Raw genomic sequence first — 6,988 nt, forward strand, 5'->3', positions numbered from 1 at the left:
TTAGCATATTTTTCAATATACTTTTCCTAATTCTGAAATAACGTTATGTTTAAATTCTTATACAACATTGTTGATGAAACAGGTTAAGTAAATCTAGAAATATTTGTAAAAATTCTATAATTTTTATTTTCAATATCTACGATCGATATTTTCCATCTTTCTAAGTGACGCTAAAATCTAAATCAAGGTTTTGTGATAGAAAACTAATTCTTCTAAATAGTCCAGTTTAGTTTGTTGTGACCCCTTTATATCTGAAATTATTTTACAGTTTAGTAAAAATGTGGAAAAAAAAAACACTAAGTGTAGAGCATATATAATATCTTTTAAATGGCAAACTTGTTTAATTAAACAAGGATTTTACTTTTAATCTATAAAATAAAGTTTCTGAGTCGTGCTATCGACAACTGAAACATCTACGCTTAAAATAATTTTTTACCGTTAAAGTTACCTTTATTGTGATTTCTATACCTGTTTCTGATTAAAAAGAAAAAAAAACAATGATAAAATATAAGGAAAGATGTTCTAGAACTAATTTTATTTGCAGAACTTTAACTCGTAGAGAAAGTTTCAATAAATAATAATGATTACTTTGGATGATTCTCAGAAGGATATGACAATATTCAGTTTGAAAGAATGGTTTTATGCATTAATTAAGAACTTATCGAAATTGGACACAGTATTTTTGTTACTAAATAATTGACTGTTAAGAAATCAAAAGATTGATTAATAAATGAAATGCTTCAGTGATTGATTTCTTACTGGATATTTACCAATCGACTTTGACATGGACAAGTGTATCATTCTCCCTTTAAGTATATATCAATGATTTGTGTATGATCTAAAACAGAGAACTGACAATCGTTCATGATCCATACGGAAATATCAAAATAAATATCATAAACGATTGTTTAGTTCATTAAAATTTATCATTTTATTTTATATATTACAATTCCTTCGATATATATAAACTACGTCCTTAAAAAATAGTTGATTAAATTAATAAAAATTTCAACGAGCTTAATTCGTTTGTTTGGGAGTTAAAAAATACAATGATTTTCATTTATTTGTAATGAATATAAGACATATAAATATATTATAAACTAAGAGGCATATAAAACATCTCCCAATTAGCAGTAATCACACCTCAGTAGACCTTCATTGGTTACGATATTGCCTCTGAGGAAGGTTGTGAAAATATATATATATATATAAAACATCCTAGAATTGATCTTTAACATTTCCTCCTCAAATCAATCGTCATTTCCAGTTTGTATGTAGAAATTTTTTTTTTTATATTTTTTGTTTTTTCCCTTCTGTTGCTAAGGTTTTGCTCATCAATTCTTGTCAAAACCCCTTCCTTCACCAGCATTAAAAAAATAATTACGGAAATGGGTTGAATAAAAATTCGGCGAGCCATTTTGAAAAAAATTTAATTAAAATATCTTAACGAAATTGTAAAAACAAAATCTGATAAAAGTAAATAAAATTTGGGGAGCGCGGTTGCCACGCGGTAAATCTCGTGGCTACTAACTCCAAGGACCCGGAGTTCGAAAGGACCCGAAAACTGGGGACAGAAAATTGTTTTCTGTTACACTGTAGCCGTGAGTCAACTCCTGTGGGTTCTGGAGCCCTCCTGGGGTCCACCCAGTCTCTTAAAGTGGGTGCCCTTAATTGGGTAAAATTCTGGCGGTCGAAAGTGATTCTGACCAAATCACCTCCTTGCTCAACCTTTGGTCTAGTAATAGTCAGTACTTCTTTACAAAGTAACCCCCTGACCCTTCATGGGTTTTAGCGTTACAGATTTTAATTGAGGAAGTTCCACGAGGAAATATCAGGTATTAAGGAGGGTTGGTTCTCTAAAGATGTAGCTAAGTACTACCAACCTCACCTTCCTATCTCAATTCTTTGTTGAAATATGAGTTTTCAAAGAATCTCCAACAAAACAACATTTTTTCCCTATAAACATCCCAATTTCCTTGCTGTAACTAAAGAAATTCTCAACTTTTTTCACCATTTGCGGAATTCTAGATACATTTCCAATAAGATTACAATCAATTTAAAAAATATGTATATATAGCTTCATTAGGCGATCGGAGTAGCCAAAGTAAAGTCAACAAGTTGAAATGAACGATTTTCAGAAATACTCGGTAGAATCGCACGCATTTAATTTTAGAGGGAAATTCATGAAAGTTGGTTCATTTCGTCTGTGTTAAAACTTTGCGAAGCAAGTTAAATCTCGGACAGATTCTGAAGTTGAGATGTTAAAAAACATTAGATTCAATACGAATCTAATGTTTTTATACAATACGAACCTATTGTTATTTTTGTTCCTAATTATACTATTTCGTATCTAGGTCTTTCGCTCTAATATATTTCTAAAGTGGGTAACTACTGCAAGGATAGTCTTATTATTTTGGAGTTATTCTGATTGTTCGTCCTGTAATTTAACTTATAATTTATTTTTTATGGGGTGGATGTTGTGATTGCAGTACGGTAATTGGAAAATTATGTAGAAATATATACTAAACAACAGTCCATGATCTCTGACAATTAAATAGCTTTGAGATAACAGTTAGCATTCACTACCTTTAGCTGTATATAAATCCACTAACATTTTAGCCAAAATTAACATATAACATATTATAACTTACTTAAAACTAATTGAGTTTACTAAGTGTACAGCTGTCTTAGTAATTGATTCTACATTATTTTCTAATTACAGGGCTGCTATAATCACCTCTAAATATTAAAAAAGAAATCAAAAGTAACATTATTGGACAAACAATAAAAAACATTCCGAAACAATAAGACATTTTGGGGGAAAAACCTAGATACGAGATAGAAAAACTAGAAAAAACAAGTAATAATTATTCATTTCGTACGTATGTAATGTTTTTTTACCTTTCAAATTTATACCGAGTTATACCGATATAGTTATACCAAAGGTATACCGTTGTAATACAGATTAAAAGTAGCAACTTTTTGTGATATCCTTAAAATTATACATCTAAGATTCATCGCGTGAAATTCTGTTGAATATTTTTCATTTTTAATTATTCATTTTCACTTATTTATTTGCTTTGGCTGTTCCGAACGCTTAACGATTTCCGAAAATATTGACGAAAGTTGAGAAATCTTCATTTAGGGGGAAAAACGTTGTTTTCCTGGAAAGCTCTCTAGAAATCATTTGGACAACGGATTGAAATAGGCAGCTGAGGTTGATGGCACTGAAGTAAATTTTTGGTCAACTAAACCCCTTTAATTGCTGACTGATAAGCCCGTGCAAATAAATATATATATATATTTTCAATTTTAATTTTGTATGATAATTTAGACATTTTCCTGTAGATCTTATTGATCTTTAGAACTTTAAAAATATTCTTCGAAAAAGAAATTTGAAAAAAATAAGAATGGCCCATTGGGGAATTTGAAAGGTCTTCGAGACCAACACAGGTACAGTCTGATTAGTGGCGAATCTTCGAATTTTCTGAGGAAGGGCGCAACTGTGAACTCCATAGATCTAATCGAAAATGTTCTAAATAAATGTTGTTTAAACAATTTAAAATTTGGAATGCAATTTACTTTAATTTTATTATTTTAATTAAATTGTAAAAGAGTGTGTTGTATTGCTAGTGATTATGACCTTTTTTTATGAATAGTATTATATATTTTCTCGTGACTTGTGAAATCTAAGCTCAAATCTTTTTCTAAAATTATATTCGATGGTGGATACCGACCGTAAAGGAGGTTTCTTACAGCAATGCTATAAATCCATTGATTTAAAAGAACGATGATGAAAAAAAGAGGTTTAAATTTTGTTGATAGGCGACCGAGATCTGAACCAGCTTTTTATCTTAAATAACTATCGGAGACGTATAAGTAAATTATTGTTTTCTTTCTATCCGATGGCGAAAGGTTACTCTAAAAAAAAAAAAAAAAAAAAAAATGAGAGTTTAAAGAAAAGATTTTCCAATTCAAACCTATCGTGGGTTCGTTTACTCTAGGTGGTATTATTTAAAATATTCTTTTGAAGACCAGTTGGAAGGCTGGGCAGGGACTCTAGGAAAGATACCGATATGAATAGACCAACCCTAGGCAGAGGGTATCTCCTTACCTCTGTATACAACGTTTAAGTAAACACTAGGATCGTTATTTATAGAAGGAAACAAGGCACGGTTTTTGTTTCGACCGGTATAGAATATCACCAATGTGCATATATTTACACCAGCCTTCCTGGACGCATACATAACAACTGGATGCGCCCGGGCGGGCATACAAATACAGTCGTGGTTACTTAAAACCACGTATATTGTGTGGGTGCAGCATAAATTCACTTGAGTTTTCCTTGAAATATCGAATGCGTCCAGTTGACGTATTAGCTCAGTGCTGAGAAGGATAGTTCACTGATGCACCATCAAGACATTTCGAATTGGCATTATGTTTCACTTAACATGTTGTCTTCTCTCTTTAAATATATCGCTGTTAAATATGTAATGTAATATAAGTACTTAAAACGTCTATGGAATGAATTACTCATTTGTCCGAATATAGGTCGATATTTTTTTCTGACTCTTTTTCGGAGTCGATTTACATTGTTGATGGACTTATTTTTATTAGTCCCTTCATCCTCATCCAGTAATTTCCTGAAAATATTCCTTTTATTGCATATTTACATTTTAAGGAAACCCGAATAACATCATTTCATGATTTATATTAATTTTGAGTATTTTCTAATAAGTAACTAGGATAATTAAAACATAGGGGGATAATGAAATCATAGTTTGACTTTTCCCATCATTGAAGTATTCCTTTAAGGTAAGCTGACTGAAGTAGGATTTTTTTGGAATTCAATTTTTACAAATTCAAAAATTTTTATAAATTGAGGAATCGCTCTGCTTCCTCCTGTGTAAAAGATCATTTTAAACATTTCCTTTCATCGAATTGTTCTCCTTTGTGTTATATGAAATATGTTGATATGAAATATTTATTATAAATACGCCAGTAAAAAATTTTGATATTTAAAAATGCAGCTATTCACTCAGTTTAACGCCTCAGTAACTTCTCGCGGACTGTCACCAAGATACCATTCAGCCTCCTCATTTCTTGATAAATCTAATCTACTAATAAATTTCCTAAATTTGTTCCTGAAGTTATTGCATAGTTGAATTCTGCAATTGGCTAGTGTTAAATTTATCTGTTATAGTACAGTAATAACTAATTTTGTTCTTGTTCTTGAATTTTTTAATTACGATTTGTGTAATTCATCTCGGGTTAAAATTTGTGTCAGTTTTTAATGTGTAAATTTAAGCAAATTGTAATTTTTTCCTTTATTGTCCCAATAAATGTTTATTAACTGAGTGAATACATTCATAATGTTACAAACATAATTTGATTTGTTGATATATTTTATGAAAGAAGACAAGTTTTAGAAAATAATGGAGATAACACATTTTATTCTTCATCTGAGGCCTCAGCTGGCCTATTACTCTTGATACTAGAACGGCCTTTAATCTATGCTACTTGAATCTTGAAATTATAATATAAGTTCTGTATGTTTTGTTCTCTCTCTGTACAAGGAGGTATTGTTTAAAGTTCCTGTAAATTAAAAAAAGTTTTCCAACTTCAATTTTTGTGAGAACTGTGGGTAATCACACTGGGTCATCTGGAACACGCTCTCTTCACCTCAGAGACGTGGAGGAACTTTAAAAGGTTGGAGCTACACTTGAAATTTAAGGGACAAACAATTTTAGACAAAAATAAAATGTTAAAAATTCTTTAATTATAATTCGATTATTATTTTATTAATACCCCCAATTGCTACTTCGCCCGCTCTCATAAACAACTTGTAAACTTTTTGAACTAGTATTCATTAGTGATAAATCTCTGGTATTTCTGAAGTTTATTGTAAGAAAAAAATAAATATATTGGTCTTCTGAATACGTTATGAATATGAATTTGTCTCTCTTTGGTTTTCAAAATGATTTGACTGATGTTTTTCCGCTATTCACTCTGGCACCATTATTGCAGGTGGAGGTGTTGCTTTCTCCCAGAAAATTTCGGAATTAAAGGTCGTAGCTACTCAACTTTTTGAAATAAAATAAAAAATAGTTTATTATTATGGGACTACGTCCCTTCAGAACGAAATAATAAGGTTACGTAAAAACAGTGTGACCCTACTTAATTACAACTTATATTATAATTACTCTTCAATAATTTTTGTTACAGGAGAAAACAAAATAAGTACATTAAAAACAAAACAAAAAAATTGTTTACAATATAAATAATATTGTAAAAAAATAATTACAAATAACAAATTATTATAATATTGGTTCAATTCAGAGAAGCAAAAGGTGGTTAAACATAAGGGGTTTATACGAGGGATGGGTTGATACATGACGTATGGTTGAGGGAATGGAGTTCCAGTGAAAGGCAGCTCGGGTAAAAAGGATTTATTTTCAGCACAGTAAATTATTGACTTCTTTAAGTAAAAATACAGCTGTACTTTTTTATATTAAGTAATATAAACAATGTTTCAATACCATTGTTTAAATGGTATCATCATGTCATCATTGTTTGAATGTCATCGTTCTGGATATTTTATAATAATATATTCAACAATACCCTTGGTATAATTTTTTTTCACCTATATTCTTTAAAAAGGGTGAATTCCACAAATTAGGAAGTTTTTCATTGAAATTGCCCAAACCCGCTATCTGGGAGGAGAGGACTAACTCGTCAGAACCTCAAAGAGGGAGCTGATATGAATTAACTAAAATATCCATGAAAAATAATATCAAACGTAAGCGGACTCGAATCGATTTGATGTTAACCCTTGAGTAGCAATTGATACTTATCAGTTTAACAATGTAGAATACCAGTTTCTCATACATATAAATCCATAGGTTTTCATCCAAAAAGAATTATCCAGACCAGGTGAAGTACAAAACATGGTCTCCTTGATAATTGCTTGATTCGCACTTTATATATA

The 6,988-nt window shown here is 30.6% G+C and overlaps 1 protein-coding gene and 1 pseudogene across 1 annotated transcript in view; one reads left to right on the forward strand and one right to left on the reverse strand.

Moving 5' to 3' along the window:
- Positions 1-6,988, forward strand: part of Sobp (Sine oculis-binding protein) — an 84,226-nt gene that overhangs the window by 863 nt on the left and 76,375 nt on the right. The window lies entirely within an intron of this gene.
- LOC136795461 (U4 spliceosomal RNA) lies at positions 1,057-1,188 on the reverse strand (annotated as a pseudogene).

Source organism: Halyomorpha halys, unplaced genomic scaffold (genome assembly GCF_000696795.3).
Source record: "Halyomorpha halys isolate HHAL.00 unplaced genomic scaffold, Hhal_1.1 Scaffold603.1, whole genome shotgun sequence".
Taxonomy (NCBI): Eukaryota; Metazoa; Arthropoda; class Insecta; order Hemiptera; family Pentatomidae; genus Halyomorpha; species Halyomorpha halys.